General features: G+C 45.9%; 1 protein-coding gene across 1 annotated transcript in view; it reads left to right on the top strand.

Annotated features, from left to right (window-relative positions):
• ABR (ABR activator of RhoGEF and GTPase) overlaps positions 1 to 14,919 on the top strand; it is a 381,876-nt gene that overhangs the window by 869 nt on the left and 366,088 nt on the right. The window lies entirely within an intron of this gene.

Raw genomic sequence — 14,919 nt, 5'->3', positions numbered from 1 at the left:
CACTGTCCATGGGAGAAATAATGTCCCCTGAATTCTGGAAGATGATGGTGATGACTGGGACCCTGAGGGGGGAGACTTTGTCCCTAATAAATGGGATCCCGCATCAACGAGGCATCGTATAGTTATCGGCCTGACCACCTATAGCAGGGATGCTCAACCTGTTCTAAAACTACAACTCCCACCGTGCCCTGTCGTAGCCCGTCCAGGCATGCTAGGAGTTGTAGTTCTGCAACAGCTGGAGGATCGCAGGTTGGGCATCCCTGACCTATAGCATCACCTTCCCTAGTCATGTGACAGATCCAACCGACATATCGGCAAGCAGCGTTTTGGTGTCCGCATCCAGAGCGGAACGGAGCCAAACTGATGCATTCTGAACGGATCCTTATCCATTCAGAATGCATTGGGGCTGAACTGATCCCTGAAACGGATCTCACAAACGGAATTCAAAACGCCAGTGGGAAGGTAGCCTAAGCCTACTCTTATCTGCAAAATATCTTTTTTGTGGGTCCGCAGAACGGACATACGGATGTGGACAGAACAAAGTGCGCTGTCCACATTTTTTGCAGACCCGTTGAAATGAATGGATCCTAATGAAAAATGCGGATCGGATGCTGACCAGAGGTACGCCTGTGTGAATGGTGATTATAGTCCATTTCTATTCAGGATACAGATAGTCTTAAAAGTACAGTAAGGTAATAGCCAAGGGCTGGCAAAATTAGTTTGTCAACCCCTTTAAAGTGTCCCAAAATATGTTATATACTGAGGGGTTACATATCATGGGGTCATTAACATGCACAGAAAATCTGCAGCAAAAACTGCATTATGACCACATAAAATCTGCTGTAAACAGTGCTGATTTATGTGTTTTTTTTTTTTTTATTGTGTTTTTTATGCAGCATTATAAAGTCAAGAAATGCTGTAAAAATCTTCCGTCTGGACAGGCTCTTAGGGGTCATTCACACCCCGGATTCTCTGCAGCGTTGACAGTACCTGCAGAGGGGATGAGTCTTTGGAAACATTGTCCAGACACTATGGATAAATCGGGGGGGGGGGGTGGGGGGGGCTTGGGCGGCCCCCTGGGCATCGGCGGCCCCCTGGGCATCGGCCCACTGGGACATTTCCAGGTTATGTCTATGGCTAGTCCGCCCTGGCCACTACTTACAGTAACATCACATGTGCAAGTTTAAGATTTTCTTGTGAGACCCACAGCCATTTTAATCTGATTACATGGGGAAACTCTTAAAGTCCCTCTACCGAGGGTAAATTACTGTGAGGAACAAATCTGGTCCCTTGGTACCTGCAGGCCAACCAGGTTGCACATTGAGCCCTGCTCCTCTAGGATAGCAGTACCGTTCCAAAGAGGTTTGCTGTGTCTCCAGGCAGAGTCTCGAGCATAGAGATGATACCAGGACATGAGGAGAGCTGGACTGGGCTGTAGAAGGGCATCAACCCAACATCAGGACCAGTATTGTCTCCTTTGTATGAGAAGGTTGAGTAAACCTTTACCACTCTGGGATAAGGAAGCTGAGGGTCCGAGGGTATTAAGTTTATCTCGTACTCCCCTCCCTGGTAAAGTAAGTGGTTAATATACCGCTTCAAAACCAGTATCTACCTCACTCAGAAGTATGTAATTTTTTTACCTTTCACTATGTAGTTCTTCACTAACTAACATACCTAGGATCAGCATTTCTTTGGCGCCCCCACACTTCATATGCACTCTGTGTATATTCCTTTTTTTAAGTTTTATCTTGCTCCTTGTATGAAAAGGAACAGGAGGAGTTACAAGATGACCCGCGGTGGTCTATTGATCCAGACGGTCAGGGGCAGACTCCTTGAGGGTACAATGTCCTAGAGTGGGACCTGTGCTCACAGCCCAGCACCGTGCAGCTCGATTACACCAGAGTTGTCAGGTCCACCATTTTGTTAAAGTAAAATATATATTTTTACCGTGCTCACGAGTAAATAAAGATAAAAAAGGATTCCGATTCTTCAGTGGTTGATACCTGTTAATGGCTAACTGAAAAGATAATGACACAATTGTAAACTTTCCAGGCTTCTTGGGCCTCTTCCTCAGCGTCTTTTAAGAAAGTATCTGAAGATTGACATATTTATACACTAAAGTACATAGGAATAATGAGGTACATGAGACAAGTGATCAATGAGTGGAGCAGTAAATTGTCGGAGCACTTATAAATAAGGATTATCGATGAGCAGTGTGAACGTTTTATTGTCCTCTAATAGATGTCCAGGCACCTCAATCTCTTAAGATGAGAGCAGGTTCACACTGTGCACATGTGACAGACATGAGAGTCTGGAGACACCTTGGTGAACCTTAGGCTGCCTGCAACTTCATCCAGAATGACTGATTTGGAGATGGGTCAGTGATGGTCTGGGGAGGCATATCCGTGAAGGATCGCACAAACCTCCACCGGATAGCCACATGCAGTTGTTTGGTACCGGGATTAATTCTTCGGGGTCACTGTTAGACTTTAATCTGTGCCCTAGCTTCCTCTTTGTGCAGTACAATACCTGTCTGCAGTTGGCAGAATGTGTAGTTAGTTCCTAGATGACAAACGCCTTGATGGTATTGACTGTCCTTCACGTTCCTCAGACCTGAATCTAATCAACAACCTCTGGTACATTCTGTATCAGTGTGTCCAATGGCACCAAGTAGCACTATATACTGTCTAGGAGTGAACTGATGCCCTGATCCAGGTCTGGGTGAAGCTCCCTCCCCAGGACACCATCTGCCGTCTCTGCAGGAGCATGCCCAGACATTGTTGGGCGTGCATTAAGGCATATGGGGACCTTAAATGCTACTATAAGATGTATGGACACCTTTTACATTTGAAGTGGTCCACTTCACCCATAAGATAGGACACGGGTTGGACTTGCCGTTTACCGCACATGTTTCGATGGGTGGAGCGTATTCCTGACTCTGCTCTTCTGTAATGTGCGTGTTCTATTTCTCTATTGCTTCTCAGTGTTTCAGGCTTTAGGTACCACTGATGCATCTTCTCCACAGGACTACGCAAAATTTTCACTGCCCTTGGCATATGTAGTGCTGTAAAACCGAGCTCACGCTTGGAGAATAACACTTCTAAGTGGGAGAGTTCCCAGAATAACCATGCAGGAATCATGGGCACAGTAAGGGCATGGCTTGTACCGACAGGTGGCAGTGCTCCAGACAAAAAAAAATGACCAGGAGCCATTGGCTCCTAAACTAAAAAATTTAGGAGCCAAATTACATTTTTTAGGCGCCAAATTTAAAATGCATATAATTTTTTAAAAAAAGGACTTTGAGAAGATGAGACGCAGGTGCACTACATATAGGAGAAAACAGCACCACATGCCTCTCACATCCAGGGACATTTTCTGGGGAACAAGGTGACTAAAAATGGCGAATTGCGTGGTTTAGAGTTTTTTTTTCTGTTACGGCCTTCACCGAGCGGAAATATTTTTTAATATTTTAATAGCTCACACTTTTTGGGACGTGGCGATATGTAATATGTTCTTTATTGTTTGTAAATTTTATATGTAAAACTGGGAAGGGGGCCATTTAAACTTTTAGTATTATGTTTTTTTTTTTACTTTTTTTTTTTACTTTTTATTTAACAACCATTTCTTCCCTTAGGGACTAGAACCTGGATCTTTTCATCCCTTGTGCTATTCACCCTGATAGAGCTCTATCAGGGTGAATAGGATCTCACATCTCCCTGCTGCCCTGGGCTCTGTGCACACAGCAGCAGGGAGCTGAACATGGCAACCAGGGCTTCAGTAGCGTGGGGGGGGGGGGGGGGGGAGAGCGCACTGCACCACACCACCAATGAATGTTTAAAGAGGACCTTTCATGGGTCCAAAGAATCTGAACTTATCAGCAGGCTGCATAGAGCGGCGCACAGGGATCTAAGTGCACTTACTATTATTCCTGGGCGCCGCTCCGTTCGTCCGCTGTGGCCCCCGGTATTTTCAGCATTCAGAGGAAGGAGGAGGAGACGCCAGTGTCTGTCCGTCTCCATAACAGCAGCGCTGTCCAATCGCAGCGCAGAACTCAGAGCCAGGGAGAAAAAACCTCCCTGGCTCTGAGTTCTGTGCTGTGATTGGACAGCGCTGCTGTCAGGGAGAAGGACAGACACTGGCGTCTCCTCCTCCTTCCTCTGAATGCTGAAAATACCGGGGGCCACAGCGGACGAACGGAGCGGCGCCCAGGAATAATAGTAAGTGCACTTAGATCCCTGTGCGCCGCTCTATGCAGCCTGCTGATAAGTTCAGATTCTTTGGACCCACGAAAGGTCCTTTTTGACTCCTTCATACAATTGTCTGCAGCGGTATCGCAGACCGGGCACCCGGCCTCAATAACAGGGCATGCGATCTGGGGCACCTGAGGGGTTAATAGCCGCGGATCGCCTGCCCTGTTATTGAGGCCGGGTGCCCGGTCTGTGATACCGCTGCCGACACTTATGTTTTACATTCATTGGTGGCGCAGTGGCGACAGCTCCTCCCCTCCTCCTCCCTGCTATATCCCCATTAGTGGTAGTGGCGGCCGCGTCACAGTGGAGAGGGAGGGACTCCTTCCTTCTCCACTGTGCCGTGTGCTAGTGAAGGGAACTTAGGCTGCGCAGGATCGCGGCGGTACAGTCGCAAATGGCGACAAGACTAAAAAGTCTTGTCGCCACCTGCAAATTTTAAGGCGCATTGGCGACCGTTTTGGTCGCCATCTGGAGCCCTGGGTGGGTGGTCGCTGTGCTCTCCACAAAAGTGACGGCGTAGTCACCCTCTCACTAACGTGAAATGTATCGTCAGAAAGTGACCTGCCATAAAAAATGTTATTTATTTATTTATTTATTTATTTATTTTAATTTTTTTTACTTTAAAATATTTTTAAAAAATATTTTTGGTGTTTCACATTTGCAGTAGACATCTCAGGCAGGCTGTTCCAGCATGGAGCAGCCTGCCGGAGATGTCTGGATCCGGCACTGCCAGACACCGCCGGCCCCCAGTGGAGATTCGTCTGCAAACCGGCAAACATACCAAGAATCGGCTGGATTAAATCGCTGTGTTGGGTCCATGTTTAAATGTGCCCGCATTTCTGAGAAAAATTATGTTTTATTATATGCAAATGACCCTGTAGGAGCAACGGGGGCGTTGCCATTACACCTAGAGGCTCTGTGCTCTCTCAACCTCTGTGAAGTTTCCACTTTGATTGACAAGACCAGACATTGTAGACGTCATTACACCTGGCCCTGAATTCTCCTAAGGGTCCATTCAGACATCCACGTGCGTTCCGCATTTTGAGGACTGCACATCGCCAGCACTAATAGAATATGGCTATTCTTGTCCGCAATTCCGTATCCGGGCAGCACATCGTGCGGCCCCATAGAAATGAATGGGTCAGCAATTCTGTTCCGCAAAATGCGGAATGAAATTGCGGACGTGTGAATGGGGACTTAAGTCAATCAAAGTGGTGAGGGCATGGCAGTTGCAGAGAGAGCTGAGCCTCTAGGTGTAACGGTAACGCCCCCATTGCTCCTACAGGCTCATTTGCATATATTGTAAAACATCATTTTTCTCAGCAATGCGGGGACATATGTACATTGGACCAACACAGATGTCTTCAGCGGCCAAGTGCACATGTAACAGGTCAGCCAGTGTCATAGGGACAAATCTGCTGACAGATGCCCCTTAAAGAGAGCCAGGCATGGGCTGTTTTTACTGCTCCCACCCAGCAGCTGAGGCTTCTCTTTACGCTTGACTCATTATAATTTTTTTTTTTTAAACCGTTTTCTCGTAAACCTGCCAGTATTCCAGTGTTCTGTGCAGTGAGGGGGTTATCGGTATTTCATGCAGCATGAATCTGCTGACTGGTTCCCTTTAAGAACATCATTGCAAAGCTGAAAACGCGCGGGCATAAGGAGCACTAGTTTGCTGCTGCCTTCACGGTCCTGATCAACACTTCACCCCCTGTGATTTAGGAACTTGAGGGGGAGCCAGCATTTCACAGTGTACACTATTTGTTTGCGAGGTGAAATAGCCGAGCGCGGCCTCCCGGTTGCCATGGGGAAGCGGCATTGTTACGCCGGCAGCGCCGCGCATACAGAAGTTCGGATCTTTGTGACTCATTCGTGACAAATGAAAGAAATCATTTTGAATTTCACATTTTTTTTCCGGCTTTTAAGAGGTTTGTTCACTTCTAATTCTTCTAATTGACGGTAAATAAAGTGGTGGAGACAGAAATATGAAAGCGATCACAGCGAGCTCCCTGGAGAATGATTTCATATACAAGATGGTATAAGCGGTGGACATGATGCTCCTTTCCATTCTGCTAGAACAGCTCATTACTTGACTTATTTAAAGGGGTTGTTCAACTGATTCCTCATAGATTCCCCATCAAATCACCACGCAGATGCCAGGGACTGTTGGAATGGGAGAGGTGGGATCGCCGAGGAATGACTTAATTTTTATTTGTTTTAATATTTTTACTCATTCTAAAGCCAGTTTAAAAAAAACATAAATCACCTGAACAACACCTTTAAGCCTCATGCCCCTTCCTCATTGCACGTCTTTATTAGGGCTGGGCTACACAACATTTTTTGTAATGATAGTCCACGGTGTCGCACAAACATCCATCGAAGTTGGATTTTTGTGCGACTGTTGCACCGTGGCATGTTGCAGTGCAACACCATTACGAAAAATGTTGGGTGACAGATGTCGCAGTGTAGCTGCACCCTTATGGAGGTAGTGTCCTGGTATGGAGGTGCACCGTCCTGCCTTGTGACGCCACGATATTTGCCCTGCTTGTGCTCCTACATGATGATTACGCCATGCTCCATTGGATACCCTGTGGCTGGCAACTTTCCCTACCGAAATTCAATAGAGACTAAAATATTTGATCTGGGTCAGAAACCTCTGAAGGACGCATGGCTTTTTTTCGTTGCTAAACTACATGAATGGGGAAAATGTCTTTGGGGGGGGGGGGGGTGATGAGTGCCATCGTGCATTGCTGTAAAGACGAGCTGGATCTCTACAAACACCCAAAGAGTTCTTCAATGTGCTTAAAAGGGGTGCTCCAGTTAATTGAAACTGAAAACCTGCCCTCTGGATAGCTCGTCAGTTTCTTATTGTTGGAGGTCTGATTCTGTCTACATTGCAGGGGTGGGGCGGGGGAGGAAGCTGGAGTTATTCTGCGCTTCCACTAGAATATAGACGGAGTGCAGGTAAACGTGGAAGAGGACCCAGTGCTCCCACTAGCTCCGCGGCCCCTTCAAACAGCTGATCGATGGGGTGCAGAGAGTCGGACCTCCACCAATCTGGAACTAACCTATCCTTGGGATGGTCATCAATATTATGGAACTGGAATACCCCTTTAATAATAATCTTTTACTCCAGTCACACCACAGTAGCCCGCTGACTTGCATTACCTTCATGGACGGAATAAGCTAAGGTGCTTTTCGCACAGAGGGTTTTTTGCTGGCACAGTTTGGAGCGAGTCTGCCTCCAGTTTTGCAGTTTTAAAAGGGAGGCCAAAGACCAAAAAACGTCAGTGAATGAACACACATGCCCAGAAGTAAAACATGCTTGTATGTCCTGTGTTTCATATGTCCCAGAGACCTTCACCGAACATCTGCAGCTGGTGTTTTTTACTGCAAAAAACACCACTAAAACCGAAAAAAGCCTACAGAACTCCCATTCTGTTCATTTCTGTGGGGGTCCTGCGTTAGGACCCCCACTCATCTAATAGATATCTCCTATCCTGTGAAATACCCCTTTAATCTTTATATCTGACAGTGCAGTAGAAGTGTGTGTCTCTTTCGGTAAAAATGTAGGACTGCAAGACATAGTGCTGTGCTCCAGCCGAGTCCCCGTTCTTCCTATAAGTGAGGGTCCCACAGGTGGGACCTGGGCTTCTCAGGCATTTGAGGCATATCTTTAAGTAGACTGGCACGATGTACAGTCCTGTCCATACAACTGTTCTGTGGTTGAGGTTTCCACCAGTGGTTACATGTACAAATCAAGAAGTGTCAGAACTTCCGGCTCCAGCTTTGTGCAGACGTTCTTTTCTTTATTTTGTCCACATATGATTTATTTGCTATCTAATCTCTATTTCCTGAAAACAGGGAGAAATATTTTCTCTGACCGAAAAGGAACCTACCCAGCCCTTTCTTTTCCTCCCGTACATTGTGTTGTCACGTGCTTTGCCATGTGAGCGTCACAGTATTCTGGGGTACATTCCAGTAAACATGCCCCTTCTATGTTCTGTACCACCCCGCTCTGTACATGTAGTCTGGCAATTTTAATATCTACACGGCTGTATGCGCCAGTGGTTTACCCTTGTCTTCCTCATTTTCTTAAAGGGTTTTTCCAGGAGTAAAATGTTGATGACCTATTCTCAGGATACGTCATAAGTATATGAACAGAGGGGGCCCGACTCCTGATGCCCCAATGATTAGCTATTTGAAGAGTTTGCGATTCCCCAGTGAGCGCTTCAACCTCTTCCTAGGCCAGTAATGTTACATTCATTGCTCACATGGACTGTATGCCACCCAGTCCTATGGGTGAATGGGACTGGGCAGCAATACCAAGCACAACCACTATTCAATGTATGGCGCTGTGAGGACTGAGCACCACAGTCTCTTCAGACAGCAGAGCGGCGGGCCTCCCGGGAGTCAGACCCCCATTAATCAGATATTGATTACTTATTCTGAGGTCAGTATTATACTCCCAGAAAGCCCCTTTAATAAGCCATGTTTTGGGGTAGTCCATCTAATAAAGTGATGGCGTATCACTAGGGTATGGCATCATCATAATCAGTAGAGGTCCGGTCTCTGACAGTGAAGGTGTTGGTTTAGTGGTGTGGCCCCGTCACTTTTTTTCCCCTGCCCTTTTGTAAGATGTGAAAATCACTTTATAAGTCCACTAGCTTGTTGTGGGGCATAAAAAAAAAAAATGTATAAAAACTTATATTTTTCTGTTACTAGAAATGTAATAACTATGGTTCCTTTTAAAACTTATTCACACATCAGTGTTTGGTCAGTGATTTTGAGCCAAAACCAGGATTGGAGCCTCCACAGACATAAGGGAAAGATCTGCACCTGATCTGTGGTTAGAGACGCACCTGGTTTTGGCTCAAAATCACTGATGGAAATCACTGACCGAACTTGGACTGTGTGAATGGGGCATTACACTTGCCAATTCACGAACAATTAACAAACTGGACCTCTCTGATCACTGCCTGGACGTTGAGCCGATGGCTTGCGTTTACAGCAGTCATCTCCTCTATATGGTGGCGAGTGATTGCTACGTGTACTGTCATCGTTCCTCCCCATCTGGACGGACGTGCTGACCACCAATGATGCTCCATCCATATAGAATGTCACACACAGCTTCTTGTGGCAGTTTTTGATGTGTTTTTTTGAGCCAAAGCCAGATTTGGATCCAGCGGGAAAGAGGAGTAGAAGGCCCTGCTTTATTTCTCATTCCCTTCCAATAAACTTCTTGGCTAAGGCTCAAAAAACTGCATCAAAAACTGCCACAATGTGTGTGACACCGCGTCTAACCCATTTTCACATGGTCAGTATTTGGTATCTGTATTTGTAAGCCAAAACCAGAAGTGGAACTTACAGAGAAAAAGTTTTTATTTTTTTTTATTTTTTTATTTTTGCAGTCCTGTAGAAATTAATGGGTACTTGTGCGATCTGATGCAAAATATGGTCATGTGCATGAGGCCTAAGACCATATCAGTCCTAATAAATGCTTTACTGGGGAAAAGTGGATTTAGCATGCCGGAGGACTGTTAAAGGGGTTGTCTGGGTTCTGAGCTAAGCCCGGACATATCCCCTTCGTCCCCCACTCAACCCCTCTGACATGAGCATCGTAGCATTTCATGCTCTGATGCTCCCTTGCCCTGCGCTACATCATGTATGGCAAGGGCTTTTTCTGCAGATCCGGTGATGTACCAGGTCTCTGCTAGGTGGAGGCTTCCGCCTAGCAGTGAGCCCTGTGACGTTACCGGCACTTATGGGTGGGCTTTAGCGCTGCCCTAGCCTGTAAAATGGATAGATCATATCCTCTGGATAGATCATCAACTTCTGATCGGCGGGGGTCCGACACCCGGGACCACCACCGATCAGCTGTTTGAGAAAGCAGCGGAGCTGCAGCAGCGCCGCCGCGGCCTTCCCACTGTTTACCGCCGGCCCAGTGACGTCACGACTAGTATCAACTAGCGTGGGCGGGGCTAAGCTCTGTTCACTTGAATGGAGCTTAGCCCCGCCCACGCTAGTTGATACTAGTAGTGACGTCACTGGGCCGGCGGTAAACAGTGGGAAGGCCGCGGCGGCGCTGCTGCAGCTCCGCTGCTTTCTCAAAAAGCTGATCGGTGGTGGTCCCGGGTGTCGGACCCCCGCCGATCAGAAGCTGATGATCTATCCAGAGGATAGATCATCAGTTAAAACAAAGTGCAGAACCCCTTTAAAGTCCACCCATTAGTGTTGGTGACGTCACCGGGATCACTAAAACAAAAAAGCCTCAGAGCATGAAATGCCTTTGGTGAAGGGGATATGTCCAGGTTCAGCTTTGAATGTGGACCACCCCTTTAATGGTTCATATCATTCTACCAGCACAAAGATGAATGGTTTTCTGATATATTAAACCTTTTTCTTACTTTTTGACTTTGTCACAATGGTTGACATTTGTCACACTTCTGCGGAATTGATTTCCATGTATTATCACTTGCAGCCACACATGAAGCAGCACGTAAATGTGGGGAGAGTGATTTCTGTGCTCTATAATTAGATAGTTCCTGTCCTAAAAGGCAAGAGGAGTCTTTTTTTTTTACTCTTTGTAGAAGTCCGATATGTTGTTTTGACAGTCATGTTTTTAAGCAGTCTGTTCCATCATTTGACATATAGTGCACTGCTAAAATGTTGTGCCTGCGTTATTTTAATGGCAAGATGTGTGGCTTTTTGTAACAAATTTTAGTTAAAGGGGTTCTGCAGTTCTTGTAAACTGATGATCTAGATCATCAGCATCTGATCGGCAGTGGTCCGACACCCGGGACCCCTGCCGATCAGCTGTTTGTGAAGGATAGGTCATCAGTTTAAAAGAACTGCAGAACCCCTTTTAAATATGAGAAAGTGACTGTATGTGGAGCAGAAGGAAATGGCACACACTGTGGCACCAATCTACACAGGGGTAGCCTTCAGTTTCTCACTGAAAACTAAAAATGTGGAATGTTTATTTGCTTAGGATAGGTCATCCATATGAGATCAGCGAGGGTCCGTTTCTGGGAACCCCCTAACATCAGCTGTTTGAGGAGGCCACGCCGCGACCTTGAATGGGACTGAGCCACGCCTAGGCCATGTGACCAATGATCATGACGTCACGTGGCCTAGGAGGAGGCCTAATTGCTCATGGAGTGCTGTCTAGGCCATGTGACCAATTAACATGACATCACCTGGTCTAGGAAGAGGCCTAGTTGCTCATGGAGCGCCACGGCCTATTCTTTCAGTAGATCGGTAGGGTGCTTTTAGGTGGACCGCTACTGATTAGATATTGGTGACCTGTCCTGAGAATAGGCCATGTATATCAAAATCCCAGGAAATCCATTTAATGAGACTGACATTAAACCATCAGTCTTTGTGAATGTGGACCTATAAGTTTTTGAGTACTGAAGAATGTATAACAGTGAAAGAGAATTGCAGAAATTCTAATAGAAATGAACAGTTACAAAATCATATAATATATGGGTTCATACAGCGGCGTAGGAGTAATCTCCCATATGGTGTGCCACATAAATGCTAAACACAATGTCAAAAGGTTATCTCAACTTACAGTACTTGTAAGGAAAAATTATAATGACATGAACTTCCAGTAGCACGTGAAATTACCCAGTAAGCAGATTTAAGTAGGCCATAAAAGAGTCAGCTATAGGTGGAGTAGATGGTGAGGAGCACCACCAGGCCCCATACGTTAGAAAATTTGTCTGGACAGCCCCAACTCCTGTACATGATGCGATTATATCGAACCACAGACTTTACCAGATTCCGCCACATATTCTAGAAGGAATCGGCTGTCTATCCAGTGCAAGGCAAAGCCTTACGAGCCCAGAGTAATGATTCTCGAAGAAAAATCTGCAAGTGATGATGCCATACGTCCTCTAGGTGACCAAATAGTCATACTTCAGAAGATAAGGGAATAGTTGCTCCCACTATCCAAGACTTGTGAACTCAGACTAAGGCCTCATGCACACGACCGTTGTGTGCATCCGTGGCCGTTGTGCCGTTTCCGTTTTTTTTCGCGGACCCATTGACTTTCAATGGGTCCGTGGAAAAATCGGAAAATGCACCGTTTTGCAGCCGCATCCGTGATCCGTGTTTCCTGTCAGTCAAAAAAATATGACCTGTCCTATTTTTTTTGACGGACAACGGTTCACGGACCCATTCAAGTCAATGGGTCCGTGAAAGAACACGGATGCACACAAGATTGGCATCCGCGTCCGTGATCCGTGGCCGTAGGTTACTTTTTATACAGACGGATCCGAAGATCCGTCTGCATAAAAGCTTTTTCAGAGAGACAGACATCGCAGCAGCCAGCAGGTAAGTATGATGCTTCTAACATTGTAATATTGCTAAGTAACCATGGCAACCAGGCCTGCAGTAGCGTCCTGGTTACCGATCGGAGCCCCAGAGCGATTAAACTGGGACTCCGATCGGAATCTCCGCTGCCACCAATGATCGGGCAGGGGGGGGGGGGGCGCACACTGGCCACCAATGATATTACAGTGGAGGGGAGGCCGCACACTGGCCACCAATGATATTACAATAGAGGGGGGGGGGGGGGTGGAGGGGAGGCCGCACACTGGCCACCAATGATATTAATACAATAGAGGGGGGGCCGCACACTGGCCACCAATGATATTCAAACTGGGAGGGAGGGGGGGTCTGCCCCCTGCTGCCTGGCAGCCCCTGATCTCTTACAGGGGGCTATGATACGCACAATTAACCCCTTCAGGTGCGGCACCTGAAGGGTTAATTGTGCTGATCACAGCCCCCTGTAAAAGATCGGGTGCTGCCAGGCAGCAGGGGGCAGTCATGTACACAGCTTGTAGTATATTCTAACTAGAAGCGTCCCCATCACCATGGGAACGCCTCTGTGTTAGAATATACTGTCGGATATGAGTTTCACGATGTAACCTCATATCCGACAGTATAGTCTAACATAGAGGCGTTCCCATGGTGATGGGGACGCTTCATGTTAAAATATACCATCGGATTGGAGAAAACTCCGATCCTATGGTATATTAACTCCTGACTTTACATTGAAAGTCAATGGGGACGGATCCGTTTGAAATTGCACCATATTGTGTCAACGTCAAACGGATCCGTCCCCATTGACTTGCATTGTAATTCAGGACGGATCCGTTTGGCTCCGCACGGCCAGGCGGACACCAAAACGACTGTTTTTTCATGTCCGTGGATCCTCCAAAAATCAAGGAAGACCCACGGACGAAAAAACGGTCACGGATCACGGACCTACGGACCCTGTTTTTGCGGACCGTAAAAAAAAACGGTCGTGTGCATGAGGCCTAAAAACTATGAATAGGAGTGACCTCTTACACAGTCAGTGGATGGTGATGTTTATGGCTTTTATCGCCTCTGTTGTAGATATTTCAAAATTCTAAATGCATTTGAATTATCAATTTTGCAAAACTTCTCTGTTTTAATTCCACAATTCTGTATGCATACAGTTGTTGTGAATTCACAGCTGTCTTTAAAGGAAGTCTGACTATGCAGAAACTGTGGAAAGTTTATTATCAGGAGTAGTGTGAAAGTGAATTTGTATTCTCCTGGGCACTGATCCTGCAGGTGCCCAAAGCGAGGCTTCGTCTATTCGCGCCTTTGCTCTGGGTGATGGCTGTAGTGGTTTCTTGGTTGGATGCTAAAGCTGTCACGGAGAGAAGGAGCTGTGACTCAGAGAGCAATTCACAAGGAAGCCCCACTTTGGGCACTTGCTAGATTAGTGGCTAGCAGAATAAAAGCTCATATTCACACTTCTCATGATAAACATTCCACAAAAAGTATGTTGTTGTGTCCTGTTCTCCCCTGCCTCTACCTAGTGCTGTCAGCAGTTTAGCATGGTCAGACCTACTCATAAACTCCCTTTAACCACCTCAGCCCCCAGTGCTTAAACACCCTGAAAGACCAGGCCACTTTTTACACTTCTGACCTACACTACTTTCACCGTTTATTGCTCGGTCATGCAACTTACCACCCAAATGAATTTTACCTCCTTTTCTTCTCACTAATAGAGCTTTCATTTGGTGGTATTCCATTGCTGCTGACATTTTTACTTTTTTTGTTATTAATCGAAATTTAACGATTTTTTTGCAAAAAAATGACATTTTTCACTTTCAGTTGTAAAATTTTGCAAAAAAAACGAGATCCATATAGAAATTTTGCTCTAAATTTATTGTTCTACATGTCTTTGATAAAAAAAATGTTTGGGTAAAAAAAAAAATGGTTTGGGTAAAAGTTATAGCGTTCACAAACTATGGTACAAAAATGTGAATTTCCGCTTTTTGAAGCAGCTCTGACTTTCTGAGCACCTGTCATGTTTCCTGAGGTTCTACAATGCCCAGACAGTACAAACACCCCACAAATGACCCCATTTCGGAAAGTACACACCCTAAGGTATTCGCTGATGGGCATAGTGAGTTCATAGAACTTTTTATTTTTTGTCACAAGTTAGCGGAAAATGATGATTTTTTTTTTTTTTTTCTTTTTCTTACAAAGTCTCATATTCCACTAACTTGTGACAAAAAATAAAAAGTTCTATGAACTCACTATGCCCATCACGAAATACCTTGGGGTCTCTTCTTTCCAAAATGGGGTCACTTGTGGGGTAGTTATACTGCCCTGGCATTCT

The sequence above is a fragment of the Bufo bufo genome, chromosome 3 (assembly GCF_905171765.1).
Source record: "Bufo bufo chromosome 3, aBufBuf1.1, whole genome shotgun sequence".
NCBI lineage: Eukaryota > Metazoa > Chordata > Amphibia > Anura > Bufonidae > Bufo > Bufo bufo.
This window is presented reverse-complemented; position numbering and strand designations above follow the sequence as displayed.